General features: G+C 39.7%; 1 long non-coding RNA gene across 2 annotated transcripts; it reads left to right on the top strand.

The window, feature by feature from the left end:
• The first annotated feature begins 2,929 nt into the window (after positions 1 to 2,929).
• LOC140578246 (uncharacterized) lies at positions 2,930 to 5,911 on the top strand. 2 transcript variants are annotated; one of them, XR_011982345.1, is made up of 4 exons: positions 2,930 to 3,242; positions 3,421 to 3,492; positions 3,590 to 3,611; positions 5,790 to 5,911. It is a non-coding gene; the product is annotated as an uncharacterized lncRNA (long non-coding RNA). The 2 variants fall into 2 exon arrangements; XR_011982346.1 differs by having other exon boundaries at positions 2,930 to 3,291.
• The last annotated feature ends 14,845 nt before the right edge of the window (positions 5,912 to 20,756 follow it).

Raw genomic sequence — 20,756 nt, 5'->3', positions numbered from 1 at the left:
AAAGAACTGAATTAAGGTGTATCTTATCCATTCTGGAGAAGATGAATTGGCATAAGCCACACCAAACAAAATATGTTGTTTCCAGATGTGCAACTTATATTGATATTACCACAAACTAACGGCCACACCTATCTATGGATAAGATGTGCTGTTTGGAATATGAATATTTGATGTAATATCTGCACAAAGTGTAACATCTGTTGAGGTGCAACCCAAAACACCTGTATCCCATACTGATGTGAATCAGTCACATAGATAAAATAATTAATTGTTTAATCAATTAATGCAGATGGTATAAGGTATGTACCTGTGAAGCTGGTATGGCATGTTTGGTGTCAAACTGATTGTTAATCACCCCTGATTCCAAATCTGGTCAGTGATTACCATAAAAGTGGATGTATCAAAAGTTGTAACAGCTTAATGAAAATCATCAGTAAAGGGAGAATCAGTCGGGCCATAAATCCCAAAAGGACTGATACAGACCCCCTTCTGAAAGCCCGCCAAATGGATGGCCAGCCATTGGGCCAGGAGTCGAATTCCTGGTCATCCCTATTCATGAACTTTAGACCATAAAAATCTAGCACCTCAGAACAAAGGTGCGCAGAGAATAACCGCCAGCCCGAAGAAGAACATCAGCCCGGGAGACGAGAAGCCCACAAGAAACCGGTGAAGGCCCAGCTGAACAGAGAACAGCACCCAAGACAAAGCTTCACCAGGAGAGAGAATCCAGAGGGGCTCCTCTCCACTGCTCCAAATGCCGCGCCTTCCTGAGTGCCATCAGCTCAACAGCTCTGCCATCAACTGCCAAGACCCCCCCCACCCCCCCCCCACTCTTCAACCAAGTAAACCAACTTCCTTTCATTCTAACAACTTAAGCTGTTCTGTTAACCTGCTATAAGACTTTAGGGTCGTGTTTCCACAAACTGTGCTTGCTTTGCAGAACAGTATTTCCCATTTAAGGTTACTCATTTAAATCCGGTCATTGCATTTTCATAATTACATCGTTTGTTTTATTCCGTTATTTCGTGTTTGTTGTTTGTGTTAGGTGCAGAGATGGGGGACTCGAGTCACATGACTTGACTCGAGTCAGACTCGAGTCACAATTTTCAGGACTTGAGACTTGCTTGATTGAAGTAAGAAAATGACTTGACTTGACTTTGACTTGAGAGTAAGTGACTTGAGACTTGACTTGACTTAAAGTGGAAGACTCGACAATGACTTGAACTTTTAAATATAATTCGTTTAATAAAATAAAATAATTTAATAAAATAATTATGACTCAGCAGCACCATAATTGGCGCCTGCGCCCTTAACGCTGCACAACTCTTAACGTTACCAAGAAGAAGAAGAAGAAGAACGCTGCACAACTCAAACCGCGCCAATTATGGCAGACAATAGTCGAGCTCCTCATATAGTCACGTTTTGGCTATAAAGACTTTGAACTAGACCGTACTAACAAAAAAAGATTTGCCAGATGCAGAGAATGCAACGCGAGAATATCAGACACGACAACCACAACATCAAATTTCATCCGGCACTTCAAAAACCACAAGGAAAGGTAAGAAAGTCAAATTCTTTATAGTCAATTTAATAAAACGATTACTAATTAATTAAATTAATCTTTTCTGTTTGTCATAATTTGGCCTTGGTTGCATGTTTTTTTTTTTATCAGAAATGTGATGATCATCTCATAAATAAAACGCTATAACGTTACCAGTGGCGTAGCCACATTTTAATGTTGAGTGCAACTTGAAATGAAAGGGCTTCTCGATATTACATGTAAACTATAATGTCTATATTAAATGTGCGCATTTTCAAGCGTTTGTATGGACTGACTGCGTGTGGTTAGTTGAATGGCAGCTCGTGTAACGTTATACTGCATGAAAATCTAAAGATGAAAGCGTCGGTGCAATCACTTCTCCTTCAATAACTCGTTCAAAACTTTTTGGTCATACAGACAAGAATAATTTCATCGTTCGAATCGGTTACGTTAAGTGTCTATAATTTTTTTGTGTACACTCACAATAACAACAAAATGTTGTGTGCTGTATAACAATGAAACCAGTTCAAATAGAAAACAAATATATCAGATTATATATTATGTATGAAACGTGTATATTGCGCGTCCACCGCAGAGATGACGATTAAGCTTCATAACTTCATCACTGGGCTATATTAACATACATTATATTTATATTCTGCTGAAATGAAAAAGATCCGTTCATTTTAATTAACGTGATTCATCACTAAATAAGATACATAATATATGTATATAAGTTCATCTTTTCTGTAAAAATTTTTCTGTGCAAAAATAAACATGTATCGAAAATTTAACCTCTGTTTTAGTACTGCAACTTGACTTGACTTGGCTTGAAACTTATCAGGACTCGACTTGACTTGCTTAGGGTGAACCCTTGACTTGACTTGACTTACTTGATTTGTCTTAACTGTGACTTGAGACTTGACTCGAGACTTGATGGTTAACACTTGAAACTTGCTTGGACTTGATCATATGCGACTTGTCCCCATCTCTGGTTAGGTGTAATGTCTGTCTTATGTTAGTTGTAGTGTTAGCTAGGAATAAATGCATGTCTTTTACACAACTTCAGCCTCCGTCATTGAGTACTCACACTAAGTTCCTGCCTCTGTGCGATCTTGCTACACGCTCTGAACCTCAAACTCGCCTGAAACATCGCGAGACTCTCTCTTATCGGCCGTGAGGGGAGCTTCGCTACCAATCGTTTACATTACCTGGTGATGCAGCTCGCTGGACGAGCCTTCTAACCAAGGTTACTAAGCGATACTGGTAATTAGTGAATCCCATTTAAGTCTCACATTAACAGACTCACAGGGATACCGCAATTGAGTTTGGAGGAGCCGACCATTCGGCATAAAGATTGGTTAATAATCAGCATTAAATAATAATTAATTAAACTTTAATTAATTTCAAACATATTGGTGGAGATATTAAAAATTACCTGAGCTAATACTTCCTACATAACTATTGGGAAGCTAAGCATAAGAATCAGTATGAAACATGAAAAAGTTTCTAAAAGTTGCCAATAAATTAATATTGTGATGTGAAATTATTTTTCAGATTGAAGTTATAAAGGGCTCTGGGGTGTTTTGCCAGGCAGAAGCGTGGAGAGCAGCCCGCCTTGCCACCTCTGCTACTGCCATGGTGCGGAATCTGCTGCTGGGCACCCTCGACTTGGAGACTTTGCTGAAAAGCAACCTGAATGGTACAAAACAACATGTTCCTAATCTCTTCTGTCCTTGAAAAAAAAACAAGTCAGTCATATTCCGTGGAATAAATTATGTTTGTGTGCGGGAAAACGTGATGTGTATATAAAAAAACTCTTGCTTTCTCCACCTTCATGTTACCCCCCTTTCATAATAATTTTGAAATATTACTTTAAGGTGGGAAGCCAACCAGAGGGGATGGGGAGCAGCTGGTCGCCCTTGACCAAATTAAAAAGGTAGCCATTATTGGTGAGTAAATGCATAATGTGTTGAGAAGGGAAAACAAAACATTTAAGACTTAAGTTCACCACTTTAACCATAGCCTACTTGTATCAATGTTTATTAGGCATCAATGGAGACTGCATAAGGTAGGGCACCCATTATTGTTACTGTATCTGCTTGGGACCTATAATACTAATTCATCGCTTGCTCACTTCTTAATCCTACCTTTCCTCTTCTAAAGGCACATTTCTGGGGTATTGCACTGTAAGGTGTGTAGTCCTCTATTTTGTAGAACATATAGTGTTGCAAATAACCTCGTGGCACTAATTGTTGTCGTCTGAAGTTTTAATAAATAATTAGGGGTGCACCGATCGATCGGCGCACCGATCGATCGGCCTCGATCACGTTAATTTGAGGGGATCAGAAATCGACCATATTCCCATGAGATCCACCGATCTTAGTTATATGCTTTTAACTCTTTGGGGTCGAGTATGTCGTCGACGACATCGCGTACTTTTCGCGTCTATTTCAGTTTATAAATATCTCGCTGAAATCTTAATGTATAATCATGAAAAAAAACGCTGGCTAAATCCGTAATCTGTCTTCTTTTCAAAACGTCCATTGTCGGAAGTATTAAAGTTTTTTTAATTAGGTTAAATCGGCAAAAAAGTAAACCATGTCATCTTACTTTGTTTTACCTGCATCGGGGGCGTGTAGTACCGCTCTCACCCGAAGATCGCTATTCACATTCTAAATAGCCGCATTAGCGCGTATTCAAATCGCATTCGCATGGTAATTTGATTAACAGCGCAACGGTGAAACGCGATCCAGATACATCCCCTTCAGCGCCATAAAAGGGGGTTGGGGACGTGGCCAGGTGACAATGGCTCATTCATACACATGAAAGTTGCTACATATTCAATGAAAGGAGCCAGAAATAGTTACATGAGTTAGGTTTTTCTTATTTATTTATCCAAATTAATGTTGCATCTACACCATTTAGTCATCTTCATGTAGCCAAGACTTTGGTGATCAGATATCTGGGATCAAAACAAACTGCTAGCATTGCTTACTATGTACTTTTATAATGTTTCTGCAAGTGTTCCAAACTGCATTTTGCAATGTCTATACTTTGATGTCAAATTTCAAACTTAACAAAAATCTGACATATTTACAATATATATTAAAATAAAGATGAGTGTAATGGCAAAACAAATATATAAGAAATAATTTATTTGCCATGAATTAAGTGTGATGAAATGTGTGATCATGCCCCAGTCAGTGAAAGTGTGTTTCCTACCCCTAGGCCCCAGAGGGTTAAATCAGCCTTTTCTCCCATTCCCGAGAGAGGTGCAGTGCAGGCTGCCTCCCTCCCTATTTTTTGGACAAGTGTGTCATAACAGCTATATATATATATTTTTTTTTACAAAATTAGAGAAATTAAAGTCTGGAAGAAAAAATATGATTTTGTAGTTCAAACAGCAATGCTCATTTATATGTTCATTTATATTTGAGGACACTACCTCATGTTTTGTGAGTATTCATATCAATTTACTCAATAAAAATGGAAACATTGAAGTAACTGTCTTTTAGTTATGAAAGAAACAAGATCGGCAAAAAAAAATCGAGATCGGCAGGTAAGGTTGCCTAAGGATCGGTGATCGTTGATCGGCCAGAAAACTGCAATCGGTGCACCCCTATAAATAATCACCCCTCCTTCACCCTTAATCCCCTCTGTCCTGTGTTTGTGCCTTATTTTGTCTATACCGGTAATTGATTTGCTTGATTTTAATGCATATCTTATTGCTCTTCGAGTAAACCTAGCATGGTAGCTCACTGGTGGAATGTGTGTGTGAATGGGTCAATAGGAGGCCATTGTAAAGTATTTTGGGTACTGTTGGGTACAGAAAAATGCTATAAAACCGCAGAGCGGTTGTAATTTCCCTAAACCAAAAAACGCGGAAGTGGCTAAATTGATCTTATACATGAATTTTCTCTGCTTTGGATGCACATTATTGACCGTGTGACTGTTAACAATGCAGTCCCCATGACGAACGTGCATATGAAAGAACAATGCTGCTAATAAAAAAGGGGGGGGGGGGGAGGGTGATGTTTCCAATCAGAATTTCTTTCATATTTAGCAGAATCCAATCAGAATCTTCCAATTGAAGTGTTTACATGACGCTTTTTTTATTATGATCAGCCCTTTATCCAAAATATGTGTCCAATCGCAGCTGTACTGTAAGCACTTTGGGTTCCTGATGAAGCACTATATTAATATTATTGTTGTTATTATACTGTCTTATTATTTTTGTCTTCTCTAGATGCTACATTGAAGAAGTGGCCGGCAGCCACCCGAGGGCAGATAGGCACATCTATCAATTCAAAGCTCACGGAGCTGAGAAGATCCTCAAAATATTTTTTTTTTCTTCCTGTTCAGTTTTTTGTCTTATTTTTGTTCTTGTACTATATTTTTGTTCTTTTACTATGTGATTGTTCTTAAGAAAATAAAAAAATTAAATTTCTACATTTCCTGCCTGCTGTCACTTTCCTTTCAAGATGCAGAAAAACTAATACATGCCTTTATAACTTCTAGATTGGACTACTGTAATGCCCTCCTTTCGGGTTGTCCATCTGGATCCCTACATAAACTTCAGTTAGTACAAAATGCAGCTGCCAGAGTTCTCACAAAAACTAAAAAATTTGATCACATTAGCCCTATCCTGTCCTCCCTGCACTGGCTACCGGTCAAGTTTAGGATTGACTACAAATTATTGCTATTGACCTACAGAACTCTGAATGGCCTTGTACCACAATATCTTAATGATCTTCTGGTCCCTTACAACCCTTCTCGCCTGCTTCGATCACAAGGAGCAGGATATCAATTAGTTCCAAAAGTAGACAGGGCTGCGGCAGGCTGCAGAGCACTCTCTTACAGAGCTCTGCAGCTGTGGAATGGTCTCCCGGCGGATGTGCGGGATTCAGGCACACTCTCGCTTTTCAAGTCTAGATTAAAAACACACTTGTATAGCTTAGCGTATAGGAAACCTAGTTCTGGTTCCAGCTAGTCACTCACTCCCAGTCAGACTAACAGTATGAGGTGATGAGCTGGGTGGGGATCGGTGTCATTGGCTTTGGATAAACTGATGCGTCAGTGCTGTCACTCTAGCTTTACACTAGAGTGCTGATGTTCAGGGAGTCCCCATGCCTGTGTTCCCGCCTGTCTCTCCCTCTTTCTCATGCTGCTATACCCAGATCTGCCGGAGCCTAGACGAATATTGCACTCGATCATTTTGCTTGCACTGCCTCTGGTTTCCTCAACTCTGGCTAAAACACAATTTTTCTTACTTCCTCCCTCACCCCTTCTGGGGTGTGCTCCCTGGAGCACAATGTCATTGAAGAATTTATGCCTCTGCTGCCTGCAAGACAACTACCTCCACCTCCGGCAACTACCCTCCAACCTGCCTGCCCTTGGCTCAATACGATGCCTCGCCATCCTTCCCTGCAGCTGTGCCTCTATTAATCCTGCCATCGTGCATCAAGCACCACGTGCCTGCACCGGTCGGCCGCTGCATTGAGACATATATTTCAACCCCTGTATTAGCTTAGTCATATTATCTTGTTTGCTTGACTCATCTGCCGGCCCCTGGAGGATGGGCTCGCCCTTTGGGTCTGGTTCCTCCCAAGGTTTCTTCCTCTCAGGGAGTTTTTCCTTGTCACCGTTGCCTTTGGCTTACTCAATGGGGGGTCCTTACGAGGCAGAAATGTAAAGCGCATTGAGACAATGTAATGTTGTGATAATGCGCTATATAAATAAAATTGAATTGAATTGAATTGAATTTTGGGCTTTTATTTATGTTGTCTAGCAGCTATGGATTTTAATAATTTTAGTAATATATAGGTGAACATATAGGTGCATATATGCATATATATATATATATATATATATATATATATATGCAAATATGTACCTATATAGGTACATGTATGCACGTATATATGTGCACATATATGTACGCATATATGTGCATATATGTACATATAATATAGGAAAACGGCCAATTTTATATATGTCACATATATTAAAAACCTATATCAAAACCTATATTAAAACATATATGTTTATATAGGTTATTTCCGTGTGGGCAGGCACTAATGACTGCTAGGTCTATGTATCTCTCTAAACTAATAAAAAATAACAAAACCAATCCTAAATTCCTGTTTGAATCTGTATCTAGGTTAACAAAAAATCATTCAATGTTAAACTCACAAGTCCCAGAAGCTCTTAGGAGTGATGCCTTTATTGCATTTTTTAATAATAAAATAATCACGATTAGACATACCATCATGAGCACGCCCACGGCTGCACACAACCACCAATCTTCTGCTAGTGCTAGTGTTATTAGTACTAATGATAACACCTTTGAATGTTTCACTCCTGTAGTGCAGACAGAACTCCTTAAGTTAATTTCCTCTTGCAAACCCACTACTAACCTTGTTGACCCAATACCCACCAATCTACTTAAGGAAATCGCACCACTGATTAGCACTACATTGTTAAACTCATCTCTTAGGCTTGGATATGTTCCTAAATCTTTTAAAATGGCTGTTATTAGACCTATCCTAAAGAAACCAAATCTTGAACCTAGTGACTTAGGAAACTATAGACCCATCTCAAATCTTCCCTTCATTTCTAAAATTCTGGAGAAAGTTGTTGCTCACCAGCTGTCTTCCTTTCTTCAAAATAATAATGCTAACGAGCTATATCAGTCTGGTTTCAGACTCAATCATAGCACAGAAACGGCCTTAGTCAAAGTGATAAACGACTTGCTTATGGCTTCCGACCGTGGCTGTATATCACTATTATTCTTACTGGATCTAACTACAGCATTCGATACTGTAGACCATAATATTCTTTTGGACCGGCTGGAAACATTGATTGGCATTAAAGGGACAGCACTCCTGTGGTTTCGTTCGTATTTAACTGATCGTTACCAGTTTGTCCATGTAAAAAATGAGTCATCCATAGCCACTAAAGTAAGATATGGTGTCCCGCAGGGATCAGTGTTGGGCCCACTACTGTTCAATCTATATATGCTACCACTTGGTAACATTATTAGAAATTACAGTGTTAATTTTCATTGTTATGCTGATGATACACAATTGTATCTATCTGTCAAACCTAGTGACGCATCCCAGATCTCTAGATCTCTAGGGACACTAGTTCTAGCTCTAGCTAGCTTCTCACTCCCAGTTAAACCTATAGTGTGAGGTGTAGAGCTGGGTGGGGATCGGTGCCATTGGTTTTGGATAAACTGAATTGACAGTGCTGTCACTCTAGCTTCACAATTGCTTGTGGGATTGGAGTGCTGACATTTCAGGGACTCCCCATGCCTGCATTCCCACCTGCCTCTCCCTCCTACTTATGCTGCCATAGCCATATCTGCCGGAGCATTGCACTTCAAATTGCACTCATCTAACTTTTAGCACTGCCTATAGTCTCCCTTACTTTGACTAATTGCATTTATTTCCACCACCTTCTCCTGGGGGGTGCTGCCTGGAGCCCTCAATCTATCAAGATGTCCAGCACACCCTGCAACATGTGACGTCGCCACTACCAATGACGACCGTGCATCCAGCTCGCCGTTCTGCCTGTGTCATCTTCCTTGTATGACCCGCTTCCTGCCTTCTGGCTGCCAGGCGATTGGAGGGAGTGGTGGCACCAGCTTGTCATCTCCCCCCTGCTCCCCGTTTGTGTTTCAGATTTAACTGTATTTGACTCTCCCTGCCGGCCCCTGGAGGATGGGCTCCCCCTTTGAGTCTGGTCCCTCCCAAGGTTTCTTCCTTCTAGGGAGTTTTTCTTTGCCACTGTCGCCTATGGCTTACTCACAGGGGGCTTTGGGTGGGGATGCTGTAAAGCGCTTTGGGACAATGTAATGTTGTGATAATGCGCTATACAAAAATAAATTTGTTGTTGTTGTTCTTCTTTAGCTGACTTATCCGTTCTTTATCCGTTGTTGGATGGCAAGGAATTTCCTCATGTTAAATACAGAAAAAACTGAGGTTCTTTTAATCGGTCCTAAGGGTGCTCACAATAAGTTTGTAAACCCCAACCCTAGCGGCCTCCCTACTCAATTTAAAACAGTGGTCAGAAATCTTGGTGTCCTGGTAGACTCCGACCTCTGCTTCAGTGCTCACATAAATAGCATTACCAGTATGGCATTTTACCATCTACGGAACATAGCCAAGCTTCGGAAGATGCTTTCCTTTCAAGATGCAGAAAAACTAATACATGCCTTTATAACTTCCAGATTGGACTACTGTAATGCCCTCTGTTAGGAATGGCTGAGGCCCGAGGCTTCAGGAACCAGGGAAGGCCATGGAGCTCCAAAACATACAAAACTTTATTGTCCTTGCTCACCAAAATTGCAGAAATAGTAATAATAAGTATTAACAATAACAAAAAAAAGAAGTAATCATCAGACAGGCTATACCCTAGCAGACCCTGGATCCATAACAACCCCTTTAGCCCATTCTCCAGGGTTTATATAGATTTTAACCCCTCCCCTTAGGACAACTAATCTAACAATTATCATCCTCAATACAACACATCCCACATACACAATTCTAAAATATACTATCCAAAACCACAATTTTATTCAAATTTATTCATAAAACCAACAAAGGCTAAAATATCAATTTTATTGTAATGTGCAAAAATCCCCTCCCCAACCACTTGGTTTAACCCAACAAATTGTGAACACCCTTCCCCTCCCCAATCAAACAATTGTCATGGTAACACCCAGCTGGACAATCCTGGATTGAATCTATATCTATTTCAAGGTAGAAGGAAAATACCAAAATGTAATTTAGATATCCGCATCATGATCATCACTATGTTTAACTTAATTGGGCAACATTTTATAAACATAACATGCGGTAACTTAAAAATACTGTCATGATCCAATCCGTGACACCCTCCTTTCGGGTTGTCCATCTGGATCCCTACATAAACTTCAGTTAGTACAAAATGCAGCTGCCAGAGTTCTCACAAAAACTAACAAATTTGATCACATTAGCCCTATCCTGTCCAACCTGCACTGGCTACCAGTCAAGTCTAGGATTGACTACAAAATACTGCTATTAACCTACAAAGCTCTGAATGGCCTTGCACCACAATATCTTAATGATCTTCTGGTCCCTTACAACCCTTCTCGCCTGCTTCGATCACAAGGAGCAGGATATCAATTAGTTCCTAAAGTAGACAGGGCTGCGGCAGGCTGCAAAGTATTCTCTTACAGAGCTCCGCAGCTGTGGAATGGTTTCCCGGGGGATGTGTGGGATTCAGGCACACTCTCGCTTTTCAAGTCTAGATTAAAAACGCACTTGTATAGTTTAGCGTATAGGAAACCTAGTTCTGGCTAGTCGCTCACTCCCAGTCAGACTAACAGTATGAGGTGAAGAGCTGGGTGGGGATCGGTGTCATTGGCTTTGGATAAACTGATGCGTCAGGGCTGTCACTCTAGCTTTACACTAGAGTGCTGATGTTCAGGGAGTCCCCATTGCACCCGCCTGTCTCTCCCTCTTTCTCATGCTGCTATAGCCAGATCTGCCGGAGCCTAGATGAATATTGCACTCGATCATTTTGCTTGCATTGCCTCTGGTTTCCTCAACTCTGGCTAATACACTATTTTCTTACTTCCTCCCTCACCCCTTCTGGGGTGTGCTGCCTGGAGAACCATGTCATCGAAGAATTTATGCCTCTGCTGCCTGCAAGACTACTACCTCCACCTCCGGCAACTACCCTCCAACCTGCCTGCCCTTGGCTCATGCGATGCCTCTCCATCCTTCCCTGTGGCTGTGCCACTGTTGATCTTGCCATCATGCATCAAGCACCCCGTGCCTGCAACGGTCGGTCGCTGCATTGAGACTGATATTTCAACCCCTGTATTAGCTTAGTCATATCATCTTCTTTTACTTACTCACTGGGGGGTCCTTACGTGGCAGAAATGTAAGGCGCATTGAGACAATGTAATGTTGTGATAATGCGCTATATAAATAAAATTGCATTGCATTGCATAAAGAGACTGGATGGGCAGAATTTCTCTCCATGTTTAGGCATTTCGGTAAATAATCGGGGGCCTCAGCCCTAAGGTAGAGTTGTAAAATTTGAATATTACAAGCCCAATAATACAATCTACACATGGGCAAGGGTAGACCATGCAGTCTTGCCGGTTTTCTTATTCCAAACAAATTCCAAGACCAAATTGTCAGCTTTACGAAAAATGGCCTGAGGAAGACACACTGGGATGTTTGAAACAAGTAAGAGAGAAGCGGCAGAACATTCATTTTAATGGCGTTAATCCGACCTGTTAGAGAAAGATTCAAAATAAACGAATGTTCACAATCGTCTTGGATCCTAGACAACAGTGGGAGGAAGTTAGCCTTGAGGTGATCATAAAATTTATTTGTAATGGTTTTGCCAAGATAAGTGAAGCTGTCATTAGCAACTTTAAAGGGGAATTTATATAAGGGGTGTCATTTAGCAGCTGTGTTAATGCAAAAGATCTCACTTTCACACAAGTTCAGTTTATATCCAGATGCCTGGGCAAATGCCTGAAGAATGGACAGGGCAGCTGGGATCGAAACCTCAATATAGGACAGATTTAGCAGCAGGTCATCTGCATAAAGGGAGACCAAAACGCCTGCACAATTCCTACAAATGCCAACTAGCTCAAAGTACAACAGATAGGAGTTACATGGCAATAGCAAACAATAAAGGCCTTAAGAGACAACCCCTTCGAGTTGAGCAGGAAAGATGAAAAAAAATCAGATTGAATATTATTTGTCTTATTATTTGTCAAGGAATAGAGTATAGTTTAATCCAGGATATAAAGTTTGGTAACACTTTATTTTGAGTGGTGCTTTGTAGATGATAAATAAACTATAAATAATCTGTCAAATGAATATCAGTAACATATCAACAACATATCAGTGAAATGGCAGTAGCCACATATTGATATTAAGTAGGATATATTGTTGATACATAAGAACATAAGAACATAAGAAATTTACAAACGAGAGGAGGCCATTCGGCCCATCAAGCTCGTTTGGGGAGAACTTAGCTAATAGCTCAGAGTTGTTAAAATCTTATCCAGCTCTGATTTAAAGGAACCCATGGTTTTAGCTTCCACTACAATAGCAGGAAGACTATTCCATACTCTGACTACACGCTGTGTAAAGAAGTGCTTCCTCAAATTTGTTTTAAAATGTTCTCCCGCTAATTTCCACTTATGGCCACGAGTTCTAGTATTTAGACTAATATTGAAATAGTCATTTGGCTGAACAGCATCCAGACCCGTTAGAATCTTATAGACCTGAATCATATCCCCCCTTAGTCTCCTTTGCTCAAGGCTGAACAGATTCAGTTCCGCTAACCTCTCCTCGTAAGACATTCCTCTAAGACCAGGAATCATTCTCATAGCTCTTCGTTGCACCTTTTCTAAGGCAGCAATGTCCTTCTTGAGGTGTGGTGACCAAACTTACACTAAGCACATATATCAATCATGTGTTACTGATATTAAGTAGATATTTTGATGATGGCACACTAAGCCGATATAGTGGTGTGTTACATAAGGCTAATATGTTGATATGTCACTTGCATGAAGTAGATGTCTTGATGTGTTACTTACATGAAGTAGATGTCTTGTTGATGTGTTACTTACATGAAGTAGATGTCTTGATGTGTTACTTACATGAAGTAGATGTCTTGTTGATGTGTTACTTGCATGAAGTAGATGTCTTGATGTGTTACTTACATGAAGTAGATGTCTTGTTGATGTGTTACTTACATGAAGTAGATGTCTTGTTGATGTGTTACTTGCATGAAGTAGATGTCTTGATGTGCTACTTACTGTACATGAAGTAGATGTCTTGTTGATGTGTTACATGAAGTAGATATATTGTTGATGTGTTACTTGCATGAAGTAGATGTCTTGTTGATGTGTTACTTACATGAAGTAGATATATTGTTGATGTGTTACTTACATGAAGTAGATATATTGTTGATGTGTTACAATAAGTAGGCGTATTGCTGATGTTATGGACATTAACGATATATGATTTGTATGAAAACACTTAATATATAAAAGCATCTGCTCAGTTATTGATATTCCAAACATGATCAGCAGGGAATCCAAGATATTTCCTACAGATAATTGTCACGTACATGTTAACATAATGAAACACCTGCCAATGGCAAGTTTGTTGAATATCTTGAGATGATTTGTATTATACCTGTTACATGTTCAATAACCTTACTGATTCACATCTCCAAACATAACATTGGACACTCCAAATAAAGTGAAAAACAACTGAATTCAACAAATCATCAGCAGATTTTATTTAAAGGTAAACAAGTTTTGCTTACACCGTTCAAAAAGGTAACAGAAGACATTGCAGGTTTTGCCGTAAACAGTTCAAAAGTGAACTAACTGAAAATAACAGTATAACATTGATGTTGAAAATAACATTGATGCCACCAACTATGCTAACCATGACGAGAGCTTTCCAAAAAGAAAATGTATCCCGGAATGCTGTGGCCCAGTTGGCTCCAATAGCTGAGTTGTATATTGCAGACCAACACCAATTTCAATTGATATCCTTCAAGACAGGGAAACTGTCTTAATTTGCCACCATATGCCAAGAAAAAATAACAGGAGAACTAAAAGAGAAAATCGAAAACATGCAAAGGAATGGTTTGCATCTACCATTCTACCTTAATAAGTGAAGTATATGTTGTGTACTGTTACTGGAGGATGGGCTCCCCCTTTGGGTCTGGTTCCTCCCAAGGTTTCTTCCTCTTAGGGAGTTTTTCCTTGCCACCGTTGCCTTTGGCTTACTCAATGGGGGGTCCTTATGAGGCAGAAATGTAAAGCGCATTGAGACAATGTAATGTTGTGATAATGCGCTATATAAATAAAATTGAATTGAAAAATTGAATTGTTAGTTCACTTTTGAACTGTTTACGGCAAAACCTGCAATGTCTTCTGTTACCTTTTTGATATGTTACTGATATTCAGTTGACAGATTATTTATAGTTTATTTATCATCTACAAAGCACCACTCAAAATAAAGTGTTACCTAAAGTTTTTACCAAATCTAAATTTTTGTAGAGAATAGATCATGTAATCCCACTCCACCGTATTAAATGCTTTCTCATATCAAGGGACAGCAGAACCTCTGGGGTATCTACTGTGGACAAGTTATATTAAAAACTTGCTAAAGATTGGAAAAGGAGTGTCTATTATGGATAAAACCAGTCTAGTCATGAGAAACAACAGTTGGAAGAACTGACTCCAGATGAAGGGCCAGTGCTTTGGACAGGATCTTAGTCCACATTCAATAAGCCTTTAGTGCATGCGAGCAGATCATGGAGTAGTCGCTTTTTTCTGAGTTCCTCTCTGCTGATGTTTTAATTAGAATTTTTTCACCACTAAAGTACCATCAGCTCATTTCAGGGTCCATAATGACTTTCTAAACGCTACATTGTTTTTATTGTTTTGAAGATCCTTTGGTAAATAAGGTCCTTAAGGAAGATTTTTGTCGTATCGTTAACTCATTCTGTATCTGAAAATGGCGTCGAAAAAATCTTCAAAAGTCGTTGCAGCTATGCAGGAGGACGCCAATTCAAGTGACTCTGCTTCACAGGGTAATATGAACATGATACTGGCTGCAATAGGTTCCCAAGGAGATGAGTTGAAGAAGTTAATTGAGGACAAGATGACAGCTCTAAGTGGCCGCTTGGATGCGTTAGACACCATGCTGGCTAACCTGCAGTCAGAACAGGCCGGCGTCAAACAAAAAATTGGGGAAATAGAAGGTGCCCTGAACGGTATGGATTCACGGCTAGGAGAGGTGGAAAAGGTGTGTGATGATTTGCGTGCGGAAAACAAATCTCTCTGGGCTAAACTGAATGATTTGGAGGGTCGCTCTCGCAGGCTGAATCTTAAATTTGTGGGAATAACAGAAGGAGAAGAGCGGGGACGCCCTTCAGTGTTCATTTCGGACTTGATTACAGAACTTTTCGGCCGAGATAACTTCCCCAAACCGGTGAAAATTGATCGTGCACATCGGGCACTGCTACCCAAGCCATCCGAAGGCCAGAGACCTTGCACCATTATCGCACGGATCCACAATGATTGGGACAAGGATTTAATCCTTCGTTTGAGCTGGGAAAAGTTTCCTCTGAATTATAAAGGAAGGCGGATTTACATCTTCCCTGATTATACTCCGGAGGTAGTCGCACGGCGACGTGCCTTTAGCTCAGTCACGAAAGCTCTACGAGAGGCCGGATTGAAATGGTCCTTGCGTTTTCCAGTGAAATTGAGGCTGCATCATAATGGTCGGGAGTTGTCGTTTGAATCTCCAGAAGATGCAAAGAAGTTTGTGGACAATTTGCCGAAGGATTCAGCATAGACTCTACATATGACTTTACTCAGCTTGTTCTGAGTATTTACCTCGATTAACTGAAGTGGACTTAGGAATATTTTGTTTATTTTTCAATGTGGTACGTGATTCAGAGACTATGTGCATGGAGAGGATCAAAAGTCTTTGTTTTTGTTTTTTGTACGCCTAGTAGGTTCTTTCTTGTGTTCTTGCTATTCTGTTGAGGTAAGGTAAGCCTGATCCTATTCTGCACTTTTGGCGTCTCCGAGAAAATGGGGAATACTTGCTGCCATAGTTCCTGGGGCAGCCGTGGGGAGTTCATGGGTTTTTTTTCTTGTTCTTTGTTGCACCAGATAAGGTTTATTTATGCTATGAAAACTACTGACTTTATGTATATGTTTCTGATGACGCTGTATGAGTAGTATTACTACTAATAGTCATAACAATGCCGGAGTGAATATTACATTTGTTAGTTGGAATGTAAGAGGAATGGGGCACCTAATTAAGAGGGGGAAAGTGTTTACACATTTAAAATCGTTGTCGGCTGATATTATTTTCCTTCAGGAAACCCATATTAGACCCAATGAACAATTGCTGCCGAGGGCAAATTGGATTTCACAAGTTTATCAAGCCACTTTCTCCTCCAAGGATAGAGGTGTGGCTATACTTTTTAAAAAATCTATTCCTTTCCGAATGCACTCTGTGGTACCTGATCCGGAGGGAAGATATATTATTGTGTCTGGATTTATTAATAATTTCCCGATTACGTGTGTTAATGTATATGGTCCAAATATAGATGATTTCGAAAATTAATCAGGCTTATTCCAGACACGAACTCAACTAACTTAATAATTGGGGGAGATTTTAATTGCTATTTGGATCCTTATTTGGATCGTCAATCTTCACAAACTCCCCCTTCTATACAGTCTGTAGGTGTTTTAAATAATTTAATAAAATCCATGAACCTTGTAGATATATGGAGATTACTTAATCTGACTGCTCGTGATTATTCTTTTTTTTCTTGTGTTCATAAATCGTATACACATATTGACTACTTTATCATTGACTCGAAACTCATTCAGGGGATTACCTATTCTAGATATCATAATATTCTCATCTCTGATCATTGCTCTATTTCTATGGGTCTGAAAACTTCGCTAAAAGCACAGTGTTGCTGGCGTTTTAATCCTCAATTACTAACAGATAAAAAATTCCAATCTTACATAACCGAATGTTTAGACTAGTTTGTGAAGATCAATGACAAGGGGGATGTTTCAGACTTTTTTTATTTACAGTCTTTGGGAAACCTGCAAGGTAGTGCTAAGGGGCCATATTATTGCATATGAATCCTCGGTGAGGAGGGAGAAGCGCAGGCGTTTGCCTGAGATAGAATCTATATTGCCGTCTTTAGAACAATTATTTCGTGCATCTAAATCTCAGACTGACCTTAACGCTATTCTTAAGTTGAAATATATTGAATATAACTCTATTTTGAATGATCAGGTTTCTAACTTGTTAATTAAACTTAAACAGAAACAGTTTGAACTGGGAGATAAGGCAGATAGGCTTCTGGCCAGGCAATTAAGAGATGTGCAGGCTAGTAGGGCGATACATCAAATTAAGTCTCAGAATGGAACTCTGTTAACTCATCCTAAAGAAATTAATAATCGTTTTGCTGAATTTTATGAACATCTTTATTCTTCCAATTGTTTAGAGCTGAATGAGACAGGGTGCCAATTTCTTGATGCGGTACACTTTCCTAAACTTAATGAAAATGCTAGAGAGGACTTAGAGGAACTGATCTCTCTTTGTGAAATTTTAGAGGCGATAAATTCCTTCTCAAATGGGAAAGCCACAGGCCCTGATGGGTTCAGTGTGGAGTTTTATAAGGCTAATGCAAATGTAATTGCCCCCTTGATGTTTAGAATGATAAATCATTCGATAGAGAAGGAAAAATTTACAGATTCTTTGTATGAGGCACATATATGCGTTCTGAAGAAAACAGACAGAGATATTACAGAGCCCTCTAGTTATAGGCCTATAAGTCTTCTTAACTTCGATCAAAAAGTGATTGCCAAGATTTTGGCTACTCGTTTGAATAAACATGTGGCTTCTTTAATTCATTCAGATCAAACGGCCTTTATCCCAGGAAGATTTTCATTTTTTAATTCACGTCATCTGTTAAATATTTTGTACAATAATAAGAATAAGAATTCTAGGGCAGCTGTTCTTTCTATAGACACTGAAAAGGCTTTAGATTGAATTGAATTTAGTTATATGTTTTCTGTGTTAGATCGATTTGGTTTCGGTGAGAATTTTAAACTATTGATAAAAATGCTCTATTCTTCCCCTAAATCTGCAATACTTACTAATTCGGAAAGGTCTGCTTTTTTTTCCTCTTCAGCGTGGCACACGACAGGGATAATGTTTAAGCCCATTGTTATTTGATCCAGCTCTAGAATCTCTAGCTATACTGTACATCTTCATAAGGCGTTGGGGTAGAAGCTGTTTCTGAACCGGGTTGTGCGTGTGAGCATAGTCCTGTAGCGCTTTCCAGATGGCAGCAGTGTAAAGAATGTGTGTGCAGGGTGTGCTACATCTGAGATGATGTTCTTCACTCTGCGTCTGCACCGGGTGAGGTGAATCTCCTCCAGAGTTGGGATCTGGGTGCCAATGATGCGCTGGGCTGTCTTAATGATGCGCTGGAGGGTCTTTCTGTGTTCTGAGGTGCAGTTGAACATAAGAACATAAGAACATAAGAACATAAGAACATAAGAAATTTACAAACGAGAGGAGGCCATTCGGCCCATCAAGCTCGTTTGGGGAGAACTTAGCTAATATCTCAGAGTTGTTAAAATCTTATCTAGCTCTGATTTAAAGGAACCCATGGTTTTAGCTTCCACTACAATAGCAGGAAGACTATTCCATACTCTGACTACACGCTGTGTAAAGAAGTGCTTCCTCAAATTTGTTTTAAAATGTTCTCCCGCTAATTTCCACTTATGGCCACGAGTTCTAGTATTTAGACTAATATTGAAATAGTCATTTGGCTGAACAGCATCCAGACCCGTTAGAATCTTATAGACCTGAATCATATCCCCCCTTAGTCTCCTTTGCTCAAGGCTGAACAGATTCAGTTCCGCTAACCTCTCCTCGTAAGACATTCCTCTAAGACCAGGAATCATTCTCGTAGCTCTTCGTTGCACCTTTTCTAAGGCAGCAATGTCCTTCTTGAGGTATGGTGACCAAACCTGCACACAGTATTCTAGGTGGGGTCTTACCAAGGAATTATATAAGTGTAACATCACCTCCCTTGACTTAAACTCCACACATCTAGAGATATAACCCAACATTCTGTTCGCCTTTTTTATTGCTTCCCCACATTGGCGAGAGTGGGACATGGAAGCATCAACATACATACCGAGATCTTTCTCGTAATCAGCTACCTTTATTTCAGTGGAACCCATAAAATATCTGTACTGTATATTTCTGCTCCCTGCATGGATTACCTTACATTTATCTGTGTTAAATTTCATCTGCCAAGTATCAGCCCATTCGCTAATTAAATCCAGATCCCGTTGAAGCCTCTCTGCTGCTTGATTAGTATCTGCTACCCCGCCCACCTTAGTGTCGTCTGCAAATTTAACCAGTTTACTGTATGTATTCGTGTCAATATCATTAATGTAAATTAGGAACAATAGTGGTCCTAAAATTGAACCCTGCGGTACCCCACTATAAACGGAGGCCCACTGTGACATAGTGCCTCTAATAACTACTCGCTGCTTCCTATCAGTTAGCCAGTTTTTGATCCAAGCTGCCACAGTTCCTAAAATTCCTGCAGCTTTAAGCTTTAACAAGAGCCGTTTGTGGGGGACAACATCAAAGGCTTTCTGGAAATCTAAGTAAATCACATCATAGGCCTTTTTGTGATCAATTTCACTTGTAGCTTCCTCAAAGAACTCAAGCAGATTCGTTAAGCAGGATCTACCTCTCCTAAATCCATGTTGGCTATCCTTTATAATGTTATTTGCATCTAGGTAATCTACCATTTTCACTTGAATTATAGCTTCCATTATTTTTCCAGTAATGCTAGTTAAACTGATTGGCCTATAGTTTGCTGGATTACTTCTATCCCCTTTTTTGAATATGGGTGTTATATTAGCATGCTTCCAATCTGATGGTACCACACCCGCAGATAACGATTTCTGGAATATTAAAGTCAAAGGTTGGCTAATAATATCCCTCATCTCTTTCAAGACTAAAGGTAAGATGCCATCAGGCCCCTGCGATTTATTTATTTTGAGTTTAGCTAGGCTTAGTATCACATCAACCTCAGTTATACATATATTGGTCATAGACGATGCAGTATTCGTATTAATTGGTGGTAAATTACTTGTGTTCTCTATTGTGAACACCCTTGAAAAATAATCATTAAACTCGTTTACCATATCAATTTCGTTATCAATTATAAGGCCCTTACTATCCTGCAAATTAGTGATTTCAGCTTTTAGTGCTCTCTTAGAGTTAAAATATTGGAAGAAACCTTTACTGTCATGCTTAGCCTCCAATGCAATTTTTCTTTCTACATCCCTCTTTGATAGCCTAATGTCATTTTTTAACTCTGCCTGTAGAACATAAGGAATTTACAAACGAGAGGAGGCCATTCGGCCCATCAAGCTCGTTTGGGGAGAACTTAGCTAATATCTCAGAGTTGTTAAAATCTTATCTAGCTCTGATTTAAAGGAACCCATGGTTTTAGCTTCCACTACAATAGCAGGAAGACTATTCCATACTCTGACTACACGCTGTGTAAAGAAGTGCTTCCTCAAATTTGTTTTAAAATG

The sequence above is a fragment of the Paramormyrops kingsleyae genome, chromosome 13, assembly GCF_048594095.1.
Source record: "Paramormyrops kingsleyae isolate MSU_618 chromosome 13, PKINGS_0.4, whole genome shotgun sequence".
Taxonomy (NCBI): domain Eukaryota; kingdom Metazoa; phylum Chordata; class Actinopteri; order Osteoglossiformes; family Mormyridae; genus Paramormyrops; species Paramormyrops kingsleyae.
Note: the sequence above shows the minus strand (reverse complement) of the source record. Positions and strands in the feature narration are given on the sequence as shown.